General features: G+C 42.6%; 1 protein-coding gene across 4 annotated transcripts in view; it reads left to right on the forward strand.

The window, feature by feature from the left end:
* The window catches only part of LOC108498099 (paralemmin-2-like), a 266,564-nt gene that overhangs the window by 31,405 nt on the left and 218,278 nt on the right, over positions 1–16,881 (forward strand). The gene's annotated exons all lie outside the window — the stretch shown is intronic.

A 16,881-nucleotide genomic window follows, 5' to 3' on the forward strand; every position in this document is an offset into this window, starting at 1 on the left:
GGATGAGGCATCCACAACTCCTCTGGGCGACCTGTTCCAGTGCCTCACCACCCTCACAGTAAAGAATTTCTTTCAAATACCTAATCTAAACTTTAACTGTCTTTCAGTTTCATTCCCCCTTGTTTCTTCTCTACCTACTCAGGTAAAAAATCCCTCTGCATGTTTCTTGTAGGCTCTCTTCAGATACTGGAAGGCTGCAATTAGGTCACCTTGAAGCCTTCTCTCCTCCAGGCTGGACAGACCCAATTGTCTCAGTCTTTCCTTGTAGGAGAGGTGCTCCATCCCTCTGATGATCTTTGTGGCCTCCTCTGGACTCACTCCTAGAGGTCAGTATCCTTCCTGTGCTGGGGACCCCAGAGTGGGATGCAGCACTGCATGTGGGGTCTCACCAGAGCAGAGTAGAGAGACAGAACCCCCTCCCTCAACCTGCTGACCACTCTGCTTTGATGAAGCCTAAAACACAGTTGGCTTTCTGAGCTGCGAGAGCACACTGACAGCTCATGCCCAGCCTCTCATCCACCAGCACCCTCAAGTTCTTCTCAGGAGGGCTGCTCTCGACCTGTTCATTTCCCAGCCTGTGTTGACACTGGGGGTTGCCCTGACCCAGCTGCAGCACCTTGTACTTGGTCTTGTATTAAACCTTATGAGATTCCCATGGGTCTGCAAGTTTGTCCAGGTCCCTCTGGGTGGCATCCTGACCTTCAGGTGTCCATCTTGGAAACTGTTGTAGGCTGTTCGCTTGAAAAAAGGGGACACAGGTCTCCCTCTTCCCATCCCTTCTTGGCAACAGGGAGTTTTGTACATATTATTTTCAGGAGACTGTGGAGAGCATAGATAAAGTGGCATGTACTGATCAGTAGCCCCTCACCTCTAGGCTGCTTCATTCACCTCAGCCTGCTTGGCAGTGAATTCACCATGAACTCTCTACAGGCTGGAACACTTCTGTCAATTTGTCCTTGCTTGAGTGGAATACTTAGGAAACACCCAGCATTTCAGGGACAGGAGCTTGCAATTCAATGGTGTCACTACTAGCTGGCTTGCCATGATCTGACTGTAGTGGTGCTGTGCATGCTGTGTCAAGCAAAACTCAACTTGCTGTAAGAGCTTAGTGTTGTGCCCTCTTTTCTTTGTGATACGTAGCCAGTCATACAGCTTGTCATTTTTAACATTTTAGCTGCTCTCATGGGGGAAATCTGTTATTTCTAGGGCCTGTGCAGAGCAGTGATTTGGCAGGCAAGCTGATCCATTTCGAAAGTGGATTGCTGATGATTTCAGTGGTACCGGAGACAGATGCTTGCCAAATCAGTGATGTTGTCTGTAAAGTTTATTCTGGTAAAGTGAAAGAGCATGCACTGCAGATGTCCAAACAGTGACCTTATTGTGTTGATATTAAAGATATTGAGTGAAGCCATTTGAAAATCCCAGTGCTAATATACTTGAAGTTTTCTTTAATAGTTTTACTGAGAGCTTGATGGGATGTCAAACTAGTGTCCTTCAGTGAAAAAAAAAAAAAAAAGCTTGAATCATTTGAATGAGTTATAAATTCTGAGTAGGTCTATGTGGAAAATAATTTCTCCCTGCTTTTGTGAGCTACCACCTCAAGACACTTTTTGCCTGACATCTAGAAAGCATCCTGATTTTGTGTGTCCATCTATAGCACTGCCAAATATAGTAAGGGTTTAATGAAAAACAAAATTCAGGCTCAGGATTTGGGAATCCATATAGTTTTCACAGAACAGAACTCCTGTGCACAGCGCTTAGGTCTGGCTGTGAGACTGTTGCTGTCATAACATAACAACCCCAAACAGCAACTAGTACCTCTTTTTGTTAGATTTTGTGCATTTACGGAACAGAGAGACTGTATCTGCCACAAAGAGCTTGCAGTCTAAATAAAGTTGCTTGTCTCTGGTGACAGACCAGTTGGAAGCCCGGTCTGGGTACAGTAGGTAGTGTTGTCTCTGCCATGGACTGAGAGATCCAAAGACAAAGAGGTCATCAAACAAAAAGCAGTGAGCATCAGGAGTGGTTGTGGATGGAGGGACTTTTCTTTTAAATGATCTTACAAAAATTGAATATTTTAATATTCTATATCCTGTCTGGAGCCCAATCCTACTTTGCCAAACTATGGGCAAAAACTAAAACGTCTCTCTAACCTGACCTTACCAAAGCCTCGAAGTCCTCTCCTCATTTGAACTATCTGGTCCCCTCCTGTGTGGGGACTTGCAGCCAAATGTGATGCTGACTTGAGCTGTGGGAACTGGCTTTCATTTAGAGCTTAGCAGCTACTGCCTCTGCAGGATGATTGGTCCACTAACATTCAGACCATGAAAAACCTCCCTCGAATTCCATTATTGTGAGGGGTAACTGATTACGTATCACACAAGTGCTGATCCATAGAGGAGAGGGATTTTTCAACCCCTCTTCTGTAGCTGAAAATAAATTCCCAGTACTCTTCACAGACTCTCCTGCCATCCCTGGAAAAGTGTTAATTATGTCTTTTCTAAGTGGACTTTGGGTGTTGGCTTTACATCCTCTTCTGCAGGTCCCTGCAAAGACATGTGAGTTGGTTGTGGGCAGTGTCATGCTGTATTTGAGCTCTGCAGTGGTCCAGCTTTCCAGGTAGCAGCACAGCCATCAAACTGAAATTAGATTTGTGTGGAAGATGTGAGTAGTTAAGTGGAGGGCCAGCAGTTTTCTTGGAAAACCAAAGAGGTGAAAAACACGTGGTATTTTTCCTCTCTTCAAATCTGGTTTTATTTGGGTATGAAACAAATAAAAACATGGGTTTTTGTTCTCACCTTACTCTGGAAAATTCCCCCGTTAGGTAGTTGAGAAGCTGTTGATGTCCCTCTACCTCTCTCTTTTACCTCTAGCTAAAAGAAGAGACACTATAATCACTGTACCAATGTAATAGAGTATCTTTGACTACCTTTGTCAGTAATGTTTCCAGAAATTATCTCTCTGCTCATAAGCTGGCAGCTAGTTCTGCTAAGGCAAAGTCAGCATCAACTGAGAAACTGTGGAGCAGCCCGGCCACCAAGGGCAGATCCCATTAATTGTAGTTTATAGAGCAAGTTAGCTTTTTACTTCCAAATTTATTACCATGAAGAGAGTATAGATGATGGTGGTTAATTTAGTTTAGCACAAGTATGGAGCAAATACCATGTAGAATTCTGACAAAGTAACCTTATGCTATGGTACGAGAGGCAGGTGCTCGAATTTTCATGGTGCATTGCATCACTTTTGGCCAACGTACTTGAACATCTTTTGCCTTTTGAGCATGTTTCTTAAGGTCTTTCCACTTGAAAGGTCATGATGTCTTCCAGGCCAAAGAGAGTCTGCAGGTCAAGGCAGTGGGGTACACTCCTTGAAAACTGCTGCTCTGCCACACTGTGGCTTTGATGGTGCAGCCAGCTTAGGAGTCTTAGGAGGCAGCTTCTAGAAGCTCCTGCATAAAATCAGAGTGTACAAACCATACAAAATACTGCATCCTATCCACAAGCTGTATTTTGCACCTTAATCCAGGAGCTCAGTAAAATGAAATACACATTTCACACAGACCTGAATTAAAAAAGATCCTTCACCAGGGACTGTTAACGGGGATGTACAGAGTAACACACTAGAGACAGCAGTTGATGATGACTATTCAATGACTTTATGTTGTCTGAATCCTTGGATATGACTAAGCTACCCACCCTAAAAGGATAAAGCCTTAAGGAAAAGTTCTAAACCTGCTAAGGCAGCCTCAGAGAGGGATCTGACCTTCCTTAAGGTTGTTCAGGTGTGCGAAATTGTGTGTTCTGAATGTCAGGATAGAGTAACAATATGAGGAAGAAATAATTTGACTTTTGGGAAGGGACTTGTCTCCAGTTGCATCTTCTCCCCCCTTCAGCTTCACAGGAGGAATTGCTGAAGAGACACATTTTCAAGTGAAACAGAAGAGCAAAACTGACAGGAATGCCCCATGAAAGAAGGAGAGGAGTGATTTCAAAATCTGGGATTGTAAAATAGTAAGACCTCCTTTATGCAGATGCCTCCAGAACACTGGAGGAGGAGTTCTACAGGAAAAGTTAAACAGGACCTGCGTGGCATTTTGTTGGCAGTAGAAGAGGCCACGTTACTGTGGCTGGAGGAGGCAGGCAGGAAGAAGCAGGAATCAACCCACAACACTGAAGCTTCTTCTGCTATCTACAGGGTTTAGGGGGGTTTTGTGCTCTGATTGCTGTTTAACAAGCTGTTTCAAATGCTTCACAGTTTTATAAACCTCTCAGATGCGTGTGTCTGCTAAGTATGAAATTCCTCCAAACTGTACAGGCTTTGCTGTTTCAATCCTCCCCAAACCCTGAGCAACTGGGCAGACAAACTTGCACAAACTACATAGCAGTCATATGGGTCACTGAGATGACCTTGAAGCTGTGAATTCCCGGATACACTTCACATCAGGAATGCAAGTCATGGAGGAATGCAGTCAGTTTTCTGAAGGGGGGAAACCTTTGATGGCAGAAATTTGCCATCTGTACATGGATTTGGGTTCTGGACCCAAGCATCAAGGCAGACAGATTCAGACTGTGAGGTGTCCCCCATCAGTGCATCAGATTGACACTGTGCACTCCTCTGCATCCTGCCTGTGGCCTGCAGCCCTGAGCCCTCTGCCTTGAGGATCTGCAGCCAATCCATCCCTGGAGAGACAAGCAGGCACATGTCACAGGTTTCATGTGCTCACCGTCTCCTCCTTACTTGAGATGACGTGATAGTGATGAAAAGCTGCAGCAGAGTCCGTCTGAGTTACCAGGATCAGGGTGGCCTTTGCCTTCGATGGTGAATGGAGAAGGCCAGCAGATGGATTTGTTAGGCCATCCATAGCATAATGTCTCAGCTGTTCATATTCACACAGAAAGCATTGAGATGCCTGACCTAAAGGAATGACATAGAGTACTGCTAAGGTTCAGTATCAAGGCATGTGGTCCTACAACTGTCAAATTAAATAAGCTTTCCAGAAGTAAGCTGGTTGGAGATGAAGCCAGTTGTTTTATGTGCTGTAAAGGCAAGATGCCAATGCTGAGGCTGGGTAGGATTTTTAGCATACCTGGATCACAGCATGCTTTTTTTACCAAGCACATAAATGTATCGACTCTCCCAGTCATGATCATGTTCATCATTTATGATCCATGGTCTCTCTATGTCTCTTGTTGGAGTAATGTGATTCCCTTGATGAACTGGGGAGGAGGCAGAAATGGCATATCCAACAGCCCCATCAGTCTCCATGACTCAGCAGGGAGTTACCCACTAACTGAAGAGAGGCACTAGTGCCCTCTCAGGCCCATGTGGGTCTTCACAAAGCACAAATGTATAGAATCTTCAAGGTTGGTCAAAAAGCAAGAGGAACCCAGCCCTCTACACCCTCTTTAGAAAGAAAGGAAAACTTAGCCAGAATGGTGATTTGTGAACTGGTGTATCATCTCATTAGCATCACCAAAGTGGAAGGACACTGGCAGCTAGAAGGTGACAAGTCTCAGACTTTTGATTGCTTCACACTGGGCTTGAAGGGAAGGTTCTCTTCCTCTTTCTTTTCTCTGTAAAACCAGTCATGAATGTGGAATTACATTCTTCCTGGATGTAGAAGTTAGGACTCAATCACACCGGTAACTGCCACTTGTGTTAGCAGATCCCTGAGCATCAGACAATTTGAGTATCCTTAGCTCATGACCAACACTGGACAAAAGCTTAAAGAAAGGGTTTTGAGCTGATAGTTTTTCCCTCCCAAATGACGAGAAGTGCTTTTCAGCAGCAGAGGAGCCCTGTACAGTACAACTGCCAAGCATAGCCCTGCAAAACAAGAAGATCTGGCATGGTTCCATGCAGGTCGGCACCAAAACCCTCAGTGTCAGCAGGCAAGCTGCCACACACACAAGCAAAAGGAGGAAGCCTCAGTAAAAACATTTTGATGTGAGGCACTGGGACTCTGAAATAATTGGCTAATCCAGTCAGACTGTAAGGATTAAAACACAAAACCCAGCTCTATGTATTAATTCCTTCATTTGGGTTTCTGTACCATTACTTTGAAAATAATAAGCAAAAAGCTGGATATGATTCAAGCACGAGAATTAGCACTGGTTGTCCCTATGGATCCTGGCCATTGCTCTGTGCTGACCAGCCAGACCAGTTCATTCCCTTTCCACTGCAGAAAATTCAGTTTCCTCTTCCCACTTAATATGCTGTGTCCTGAGGAAGTTTAAGTTTCTTGAGGTGGAGATGTCTGTCATACGTGCAATTAAAATGGATTAACAAGTTCTGCTGAAATCCAAGTCTTGGTGATTCTGATCTAAGTTCTCACCGAGTGAAAAATAACGCATAGAGATCCTCACCAGAAATTTGATTAGGGGGAAACCAGCATAAGCAATCACAGCTTCAGCCTGGATGCCTTGACTTAAAACTATCCTGATTTATTTTTCATTTCTAGATAAGCCTTGTATAGGTGTTCCTCTGCACATGCAGCTGCAATCAGAGATGTTTCCACAGGCTTTACAACAGCCTCTTTGGCAGCATGAAGAGATATTTAAGGAGTGGATGGAGCATGAGAGTAAACAAGAGACTTTTGTTTGAAGCTGTGGAAATGTGATTAAATTAAGCCACACAAACCAAATCCTGTCTTTCTCCGTTTCAGAAGCAAACAGTGAAAGGATATACATTGAAAAGCATGGATTTAAACCAAAACCAGTCAGTAGCAACATGAGAGTAGGGAGAGTTAATGAACTAGTTTTCTACAAATAGTGTATTCAGCCTAAAGGCTCCTTGTTGTATACTTTTGTGAATAAAAACTTAGATCAAAGTTTGTTTAACATTCCTTATCCAAAATATGTTTTTAAGAAAAATACAGGAAAACAAAAATAGTTGTTTAAAAGTAGCCTCTTTCAGAATTTTGCTCATTTTCTAGAGAAAATAGAAGTTTCAGAATATGTTCTGTGTGACAGTACCTAGAAAATTCCACCTTATTTTTAGGAAGAAAGGCACTTTGCTAGATGAAGACATAGAACTTTTCATCTAGCTTAGGCTGCAGTATAACAAGATCAGTGCTAGCAAGCTATGCACAACATCTTTGAGGTTAGCTGCAGTGGACATTAGGTAATGAAGTACAGCTGCCTGTTATTTATTACTGTTATTAAAGATTATCCAGATTAATGGATAAATCTGTCCATTTCATGATTTATACTAACAGTGGGCTCTGTACAGTCTCTTGAGTACTTTCCAGAAATACTTGATGTTGCGGAGAATGTTGCTTCTAGACTCAGGTGACTCTGAGCTCTTACACATTTTCAGAGTTAGTGTAAAAACTTGGAAGCTTTGGAAGACATACTGATGGGGAATTAATAGAGAGTGGGAATCTGGCATTTATAAGTCAACTTTTGCTTCACTGTTACATCTCACAGAAAAGATACTCAGACTCCAGTGACCCTCATCACCTCTCATCAGCCATTTAAGAGCCTGACACCCATGATGAAATGGTAAATTCATAGGAAAGTGGCTTTTTTCCTCTCGGCAACTGAAGGGAAGCAGCATCTGTGGGTCTCAGCCCACGTTCAGTTTCAGTTCAGAAATAGGAGGAAAGAAGAAAAGTCAACCAAACGTTTTCATACTTCAAGGACTCGTTATGGTGGTGGCCCAATCAAAAAGGCACATGGATTGTGTTAGACCAGAAACTGCTTCAGGTGACCCAGTAGCATTCAGTGAAAGGAGAATCTTGCATCTAAAATCTTTCTTGTATCAAAATGGGTATTGTTCCATTAAAGTGAGGATTTCCCCATGGGATATCAGAAGAACCATGTTTTCTCCTAAAATAATTTTGGTTCACCATCTCAATGAGGCATTTTTCCATTGTATCCCCATTCAAAAATGCTAATGAAGGAGTTTTTAAAAAGGAAATTCCTTCCCGTGTTCATCACTTTTCAGTAAGGGCTCTTGTTCTGGGAGCAGTGCCATCCTTCTATTTGTTGTTTGAGATGCATGGTGATTTTAATTAAGTGGTCATTGTCTGTGTGCATCATGGTGGTTGCCTTCGGTGACCAGAGAGCTATAATTAAAAGCTTGCAAGGCAGCTGAAATTTTTGCTGCGGCCCTTTAGAGGATTGTGAGAATTTTTGTCTTCAACAAAGAGGCTCCATTCTCCTCTTGGACAGTTTTGGCTTGGATAGTCTCAGGTATGACATTGGCAGTGGGATTGTGGCAGTTATGAAATGTTCATAATTCAGAAGCCCTGAGCAGGAGTTACTCTTATGGGGGCTCCATGTGGATAAACTCCTCCTTTTATATCCCCAACAGACAGAATCACTATTGCACTTCTCTTACTTGAACACTGTGCTGAGGGCAATGCACCTATGGATGCAGAGCTACTCTCTCTGCTTTAATAGGTCAGCACAGGAGAAACGCATCTTTTGACACAGTGCAAAAGTAGCCTAACTGTTAGATGAAATGGAGCAAGTGAATTTTGCAATAACTGTTATTCTGCATGCAAGTGTCAAAAATCATCTAGAAAGGGGGCTGCAGACCAGAAATGTCTGTTCCTTTACTGGAAGCACTTAAGTCAGTTGTGGGGAACTGTATCTGTTTACCTGTCTCAAACTACCCTTGTCTTGTGCATAAGCAAGTAATTTCTCTGACACTCACTACTAGACAAAAGGGATGTGAGGCTGCAGTGAAAGACAGTGTATTTCTGGCCTGAGAGCATGTTATTTCTTCATCCTGAATGTTCACCTCACTGCAAGTGATTCTGCCTTACCCTTAGAAGGAATCTGTTCAATATATGAGAAACAAAGTATTTCCATAACTTCCAGCCTCTTCTATTTACTCTGCCTCAGTGAATTATATCTATTCTCTTTCCAAAACTAACATTCCGAGTCAATTCTTGGATGCTATGGCAAGCAGTCTATTTAATGGGAATCAACCCTTGCAACAGCAATCTCCATTTTAAACCAGTTTTGCAAGAGAGAAAGTGAAGGGCATACCTGATCATTAACTGTTCACCTGGTATCCAATTTCAGCTTTGCTTCCTGCTGCATGTTCAACTGTGGAAAAAGCAGGCATGAAGGAAGGGAGCTAAACCCAGTCCTTTTCTTTTAAGTGGGTTTCACTTGCTCCCCTCAGACATTTATCTGCTGCACCTGTGCAAATGGGAACTCCTGTCATTCATTCCTCAATAACACATTTGCTTCTTGCTTGGAATGACAGAAATGGCCACAGCTTTGTCCTAAGACATGGAGGTATATGGAAGACACATGTCAAGCATTGCAGCAGCAGGCTGTAGCCCTGCTATCCCTGCATCCCATGTAGAACTTTCCAACGTACAACTTGCTTTGTTTGTTCAGCTATGGAGGGAGTCCAGTAAGGTGAGTGACCAAGGTCCTAGGCACTTAAGACATTTGAAACATTGAATCTGTGCTTTAGGAAATGAGCCTCTGTCAGAGGGAGACTGTGAGTGAAAAAGGGTGCCAGTCTTATAGATGCCGCATAGGAGCATAGAGTGCAGTTTCCTTAGGTTCAGAAACTGGATTCCAGTATACATATGCAGGGAATTTGTCCCTGGCTTGTGTTTTAAGTGAAGCAAAGCTTAGCCAGGTGGCCACAGGATTTCAGGGAACTGAGGCAGAAGAGAACTTGGAGGAAAGTGCCTCAGGGAGTAAAGTCAGTACCTTACATTTATGTGGTGTTGATGGTGTAATTGTAGAGCAAAGTTGGATCTCGGAAACAAACAAGTGTAGGCTCTGGTTCTGCTTGGAGCAGGGTGGAAGAGGAGCTTCAGGAGGAGGCATTTCCCATAATCTGAAACAACATATATTTCTCAGTGCTCAAAACAGACAAGCCTCCAGCTTTCAATTATGGAGGCTGAGTGGCTACCCGTAACAAAATTTTCACCAAGCATAGTCATACAGGACAATTGGCAGAAAGTGGGCATTGATGATCCAAAAGGAGCAGGCACCACCATTCTTCAAGGTGTGTTTATTTTGATGTATTAATGTTTTTGCTTCAGTTCTGCATCCTGCCTCTTCTAGTGCTGTGATCTGTATTTCATGCTGTTCACAACAGCAGATGGTATTCAGAACTGGAGTTTGCAAAGTGCTGCCAATACTGGATTGTATCATTGCAACTGGTAGAGATGGTTGCTCTCAGGAGAGGTTCCTGCTCTTCAAACGCAAGAGGAAAATAAAAGAGTTGACCAGATGTGAATGAAGAAAGTGGGGAAAAAAGGGAGAAAAGCAAAACAAAAAAGAAAAAAGGGAGAAAAATAGCATTCTGTTTTTCTTAATATTTTCTTTCCCATGAACCATTGCTGCTGTACAGCAAAAGATGAAACAAACATACAGATTTGATTTCACTTATGAAAGATATGCAGTCACCACAGTGAAAATGGTCATTTAAATGACCCCCCTGGGGAAAGTTTTGGTTTTCATGACAGTGGTTTCTTGGGATTATGAGAACTGCAGGTTGAAATTGTTTGCAGAACCTAGATACTCCTTTTCTCCCGGAGTTCTGGGTGTCTCTGAACTTGCAACAGAATAATGAGGGGTCAGCATTTCTTTTGCTTGGGTTTTTTTTTCCCTTACTCCCTGCCCTAAAAATACATGCGTTTTAAATACAGGTGGAATAATTTCTGCCAACTATGCAGAGTGGAGAAAATAATTGTTTGCTGAAGAAATTAATGTGATTCTTTGAAGACAGTTCTTTATAACTGTTTTCCTTGCTTTGAAGCAGACTATAATTTTTCCTCCATTTGTGCCATTTTTGGGTGCATTTATTTTGCATTTTCACAACAGGCAGGAGCTCACCCTCTTCCATCCATTCCTCCATGGCAGGCAGGACACTTGTCTGGCATGCAGGATGAAGCCAGTGGGAAATGATTCACTGAAACTACTGATGGTAGCTCCTCCAGTGTTGTACCACCCTTCTCCTCAAGGTTCATGTGATCCCTGTTGGGTTTTTTGTTGAGTTGGGAATGTTTTCTTTTATCCCACCATCTTATTTTGGATCCTTGTACGATACCTTTGCTTGCCATCAGGTTTAGGCACATACTTTCAGAGTGAGTTCAATCAAATAGTGCTTAGCTTCTGTGCTGCTCCATGGTGTGCTTTCTGTACAGGTCTGAGCTGGCTTTAAACTGAAGAAATCAGGTGCTTCTGCCACTGCAAGGGGAGCAAAGAGTTTCACCAAATGTTTACTGCCCCAGGGATTGGTAGAGGTGTATATTTCACCACAGATGGTTCTGACTTGGTGAGCTGAGTAATCTCTGTATCACTTCCCACGCTTTGCAGGCAGATTCCAGCAAAAATTATTTTGTAGTGGAAAACTGAAGTATTCTGTGACTGCAGAGAAGCATTTTGGTGTAACTTTTTTTTTTGAATCTTGTGCTTGTTTTGAGTTTGGTTTTTTTGTGGTTGTTGGTGGTGGTTTGTGATTGTTTGGGTTTTTTGACTGTAGCAGTTTGACAAGTGTAATACTAAACTGTAGGTTATTTTGATCAATGTAACACACTATTCAGATAAAGAAGTCAGTGGTTGTTAGGGTTAACATGAGAGAAGGACAAGCATACAAAAACTTAACAAACACGCTTAAAATCATCTGTGGTTCAGGGGCTTCTTGAACTAGATGTAATTTCAGTTTCTGTAGTAACCCTCACAGTATTCCTTCAGATTGTCCCCATTACCTTATAGAACCCACAGCATCCTGACACATGGATTTCCACAACAGACCATTGTCTTGGCTTCAAACCTGCCCCATCTAGTTTCACTTGATGCCCCTTTTTTCCTTATAGGAGTAGACAGAGTGAGCAGTAGGTGTCCACTGGCTATTTCCATGATTTTACAAATCTCTGTTTGGTCCTCCCAGTGCCTCTTTTTCTTCCAAGTGCATAGTGTCTTGCTCAGTTTCTGATATATTTGGCTTTTAGCAATAGGAAAGTGGTAATGGCCAACTTTTGCGCTAAGAATTTCATCCTTTGCAGAATCAAACTTCTTGGGAAAGGTGTTGCACACCTTTTGCACATCCATGTGTGAATGCCTGAATAGAAATCTCATTTTTCCAAGATGTGAGTCACCTTGCTGCTTGACCTATGTTCTTTTCCCATCATGTAGGTCTGAGTAAAAAAAAAGACAGTATTTTCAGTTTCCAATTTTCCTTGTAAGTCTGGTGAAGGGAGGGGTGCAAACTTTAAATCTTATTTTACTCACTGATGTCTCAAATATTCAAGGTGCCCTGAAAATACCTCCCAAGTGGTACTCTTCTACCATTTGGGAAAGGTAACCATGATGACCATCTGTATTCTTACAAAAGACAGGTACAAATCCTTTCCTTTAAACATAACAGTAGCAGTAAAACTGATTTCAGTCTTTTCCACCTCTCTTCAACCTAGTTTCTGTAATCCTTGAGCAAACTTATTTGTTTAAAGCAAGCACTTAATTTGTGACAGGACCCTTAGAAATTCATAACTCAGCAGGCATACTTGGAAAAAAAATATCTATAAGTAGATGAACAGAGTAATGAGGAACATTTACTGACTTACACATAGAAAAGTGCTTTAACAAATGCTCAAAAGTGCTTTATATCCCAGCGTTTTCAGTGAAGTTCTGCTTGAGTGGGGGCTGGTTTCATTTTCTGAACTTCTAAAATCCTTGGCATGCTGTTTTTGGTGGTATTCTTGTGATCCAATCCAATCTTCTACCACGCTTTTCTAGAACCCACCCATACAAACCAGATACACATATAGTTCCAACCTTCAGTGACTGGGAGAAACCTAAATTGAATGTGATATAGTGACCTGAAAGTGAAATGTCCTGATAGCTGATTCACATAATCTTGGCGGGGGGGGGGGAAGGAAAGTGCTTTTGTTGTCATATTCTGTAATATTCCTCAGCCATAATCAGAGGGTACAAAATCAGAGGGTAGAGGCATACACTCAGACTGACTGAATGCCATTGAAATGGAAACATGAGCAATATTCCAATTTAACTCCACAGAAACCCACTAGTTAGTAAGTAGTTCAAGTATTTTAGTGCCTGCTGTGTTGCTGCCTACAGGGAAAATACTCTAAGTGCTTCCCTTTTCTCAAAAAGAAAAGAAATTTCCATCTATCTTTTATAAGGCTGTCTTGTCACATCCATTATACAGCATGACACAACCAGCCAGAGGAGGTATTGTGGTGGTTTCCATTGTATGTTTAGTGAGTAGGTTTTTGTGAAAGGTAGAATACATACATACATACATACATACATATTGTGGTGGTTTGAAACTCCCAAGAATCTAATTTTTAAGTTCAAGCCCCCATCCCACAGTTTGTCCCTGTGAGAGGGTTTAATGATGGTATGGACTTGATATCTTTTTCACCCTATGTGGAGAGTTTTCAGACAAAACACAACCATTCATTATTGGCGGAAGGGGAAAATATTTACAAAGGTTTATTTACACCCACATATATATTTACATTAAATTAAATTTCTCCTCTTCTTCAATAGAAGTCCAAGAAGAAAAGAGGAAAGTCTATCACTTCTCATGCCACAGTTCTTTCATTTCAGTTTTTTGTGGCACTGGTTAGTGTCCTTCATTTTCTTGAGGCAGCAGATTTACGTACGGCAATCAGGATTTTGTTCTTACTTTGTGGAAAGTTCAACCCCGAGTCTGAGCCTTCGGGGGATTTCCTTGTAGATCTTCACTCCTCTTGGGTTAGAACATTGAAGGCAGCTTTCAGTTCAGTCTTACCAATGCTCTTTTACTCTGTCCCAGCTCGACAGCTTGATAGAAACAGCAGCAGCAGAGGGCACGGCCACCTCCTCCACATTCCGTCCTGGCTCGGCTCTCAGGACAACTCTGGGTTTTCAGCTCCTTTCTCCCTCTCTCTAGCTGCTGCTGCATTTCAAGACTCCCTAAGGCTTTGGAAGTCCACCCCTCCTCTTCAGAAAGTCTCTGGTTTTGGGAAAATAATACAGTCTTACCCCAAACCAACTCTGTTGAGTTTACCTCTGTTTTGTTGCCAGCTCTCCCTCCTGCAGGAACATCTCTGCATCTTTCAGCTTCACGTTATCTCATTGCTACTGGCTATCTTTTTGGCTTTTAGCCATCGCTGTCTCTGTTCAGGGCTGCTTTGCTGCCGCTTTCAATGTCTTCTGCTGCTGCTGACAGTAAGGAAACTTTTCCAGCTCTTGATTACGGGACCCAGTCCAGCTTTGACACTATACCAGGTCTCCCGTAGCCTCAGCTGGGGTCTGGGGTCTGGGGGCCTGGGGTCTGGGGTCTGGGGGCCCTTGGCCCCTTGGCAGGGCCCCAGTGGCCCCCAGAGGGGCTCACTGGCCCCCTGCCTCCTCGTGGCTCAGATCATGGCTACCTACCTTCTACACTATCTTCACCACCTTCTCTTCCGTTTCTGTGGCTATGTAATTTCCGTAGGGCGCATGTGGACTATTGATTGGTCCAGTATTATCAGTGGGGCAAACCATTCTTCATTACTACCTCAGAGAAAAGGTTTTTCATACACATACATACATACATATATACATACATACACACACATACACATATATATGTATATATACACGCACACACTTACAAATGTAGATCAGTTAACCGTGAAACTGTACATGCCTTTTGCTGGCCTGTGGAATGTCAAATGTGGGGTGCTAATGCCTACATATTTGTAATCCAATATTTTGTCATCCTGCCAGCTTGGCACAAAAGGGCAAAATTATCCTTATTCTGAGAATATTAGGCCATTGACTGGAACATCTTTTAGAACTACTTTTTTCCAGTCCGTGGACAACCAGCTATTTGAGGAAATAGCAAAGAACAAATTCTGGTTTTCAGACTCCGAAGTACACTGTTAGTATTGCAGAATGAAGAAAATGGCAAGAGATTTCCCTGAATAATGTTGGGTTTTTTAACCACTGAACCATTCAATATCCTACTTCATTCAAAAATGCAAAGGGATAATGTGAATTGGAGGAGTGATAGGAGGGATGACCCACAGACTATCAGTTTTGTATAAGGAAGGATTTTTAAAGTGCATGCATAAATTCTGTATGCTTGTATGTGTGTAAATACAAACTATCTTCTGTGTGCACAGACCAGTGAGATGTCAAGAGCAGCACCACTTGTGACATTTTAGTTATCCAAAAAGCTAATTTTCGTATTCAAAAACAACTTCAGCAGACCAAGAGGAGGGACATCAAGATGATTAGAGGGATAGAACACCTCTCCTACAAGGAAAGACTGAGACAATTGGGTCTGTCCAGCCTGGAGGAGAGAAGGTTTTGTGGTGACCTGATTGCAGCTTTCCAGTTCCTGAAGGGAGCCTACAAGAAACATGCAGAGGGATTTTTTACCTGAGTAGGTAGAGAAGAAACAAGGGGGAACGGATTCAAACTGAATGAGAGTAGGTTTAGATTAGGTATTTGAAAGAAATTCTTTACTGTGAGGGTGGTGAGGCACTGGAACAGGTCGCCCAGAGGAGTTGTGGATGCCTCATCCCTGGAAGTGTTCAAGGCCAGGTTGGATGGGGCTCTGAGCAACCTGGTCTAGGGAAAGGTGTCCCTGCCCCTGGCAGGGTGGGTGGAGCTAGATGATCTTTAAGGTCCCTTCCAACCCAAGCCATTCTGTGATTCTGTAATTCTGTTCTATGAGAATGTTTTTGTTCAACAGTAACATTCTTGCATACTTCAGACAATGGGGAGTGTGTGTGCATGTATGTGTGGTGTAGACATAGGTATACATGAATAATCAGCATGAAAGAGTGTGCAGTGTATTACAGAACTGCTTGACATATGCATCATTTGACTACTTCACCTCTTCTGGGTACATTACACCAACCTTCTCATCGCCATTCTGATGTCTAACTCTTTGGCAGAAGTGGTCCAGGCAGTCACCTACCTCCTTGTTTTGAGTAAGCCTGACACTGAATAATAATTAAAAAAAAAATTCAGATCTTCCTTGTAAATGTAACATTTTCCCTCAACATTTTTGATGTCCTGGTTTGATGTCCAAAATAAGAAAAATTAATTTCTGCATAGGCAGCCTCTCTTATCATATACTCCTTGAGGAAAAGACATGAAGGTTTGAAATCCCTGGAAAGCAGAGATTTCCCAGAGCATTAGTAGGGCACCTAGAAATGAGAAAGAAAAATTCCTTTTGGGATTTAAGGATTCCCTAAATGTCTTCAAACACAACCTTACAGCTACTGAAATATTTAAATTTAAAAAAAAAGCTTTTGCAGATAGGGAATAAAAAATATTGTTCTAGTGAAAACAGAGGCTGGTATGCTTATTGACTGCCTTCATTTGTTAGTCCATCTTGGCTACAAAATCTAAAATGAGAAAAGACCTTCAGAAGAGGGAACCTGATCCAGGATGGGGATGAATGGGTGAGAAGAAACGCTCCCCACAAGGTACAGAAGACTGACAAAGGCAAACAGTTGATCCTTTGTAAGAGGAAGGTGTTGAAGGGTGGGAAAGCAGTTTGTTTTCCTCTTGAAATGCCTGGGAGAGTTTGCTGCCTACTGAAGGGAGCAGCCTGGGCATAGGTGAGTGCTGTGCTCATGAACAGGACCATGAAAACCCTCAGCTGAGGAAATGACTGTGCTGTGCTTGGTGCCACTTGGTCAGTCCAGCTTCTGGGACCTGGTAAGGGCCAGCTGCTAGTGTGTGCTGGTGGCTTGAATTTTAAACACAGCCAGCTACTGATCCCATATACTTTGCAGGTAAATCCTGTACAGTCTGGCTTAAACATCTTCTTCCCATTGAGCCCAGAGAAAGCCTTACCACCAGCCTTGCTGGGGAAAAATGAGGTTGCAACTGGCTCCCTTCCTCTGTGATACCACCCACTGCTTTTGTGACACCTTACTGTCGCACAATT

The sequence above is a fragment of the Lepidothrix coronata genome, unplaced genomic scaffold (assembly GCF_001604755.1).
Source record: "Lepidothrix coronata isolate B3197 unplaced genomic scaffold, Lepidothrix_coronata-1.0 Scaffold55, whole genome shotgun sequence".
NCBI classification, from domain to species: domain Eukaryota; kingdom Metazoa; phylum Chordata; class Aves; order Passeriformes; family Pipridae; genus Lepidothrix; species Lepidothrix coronata.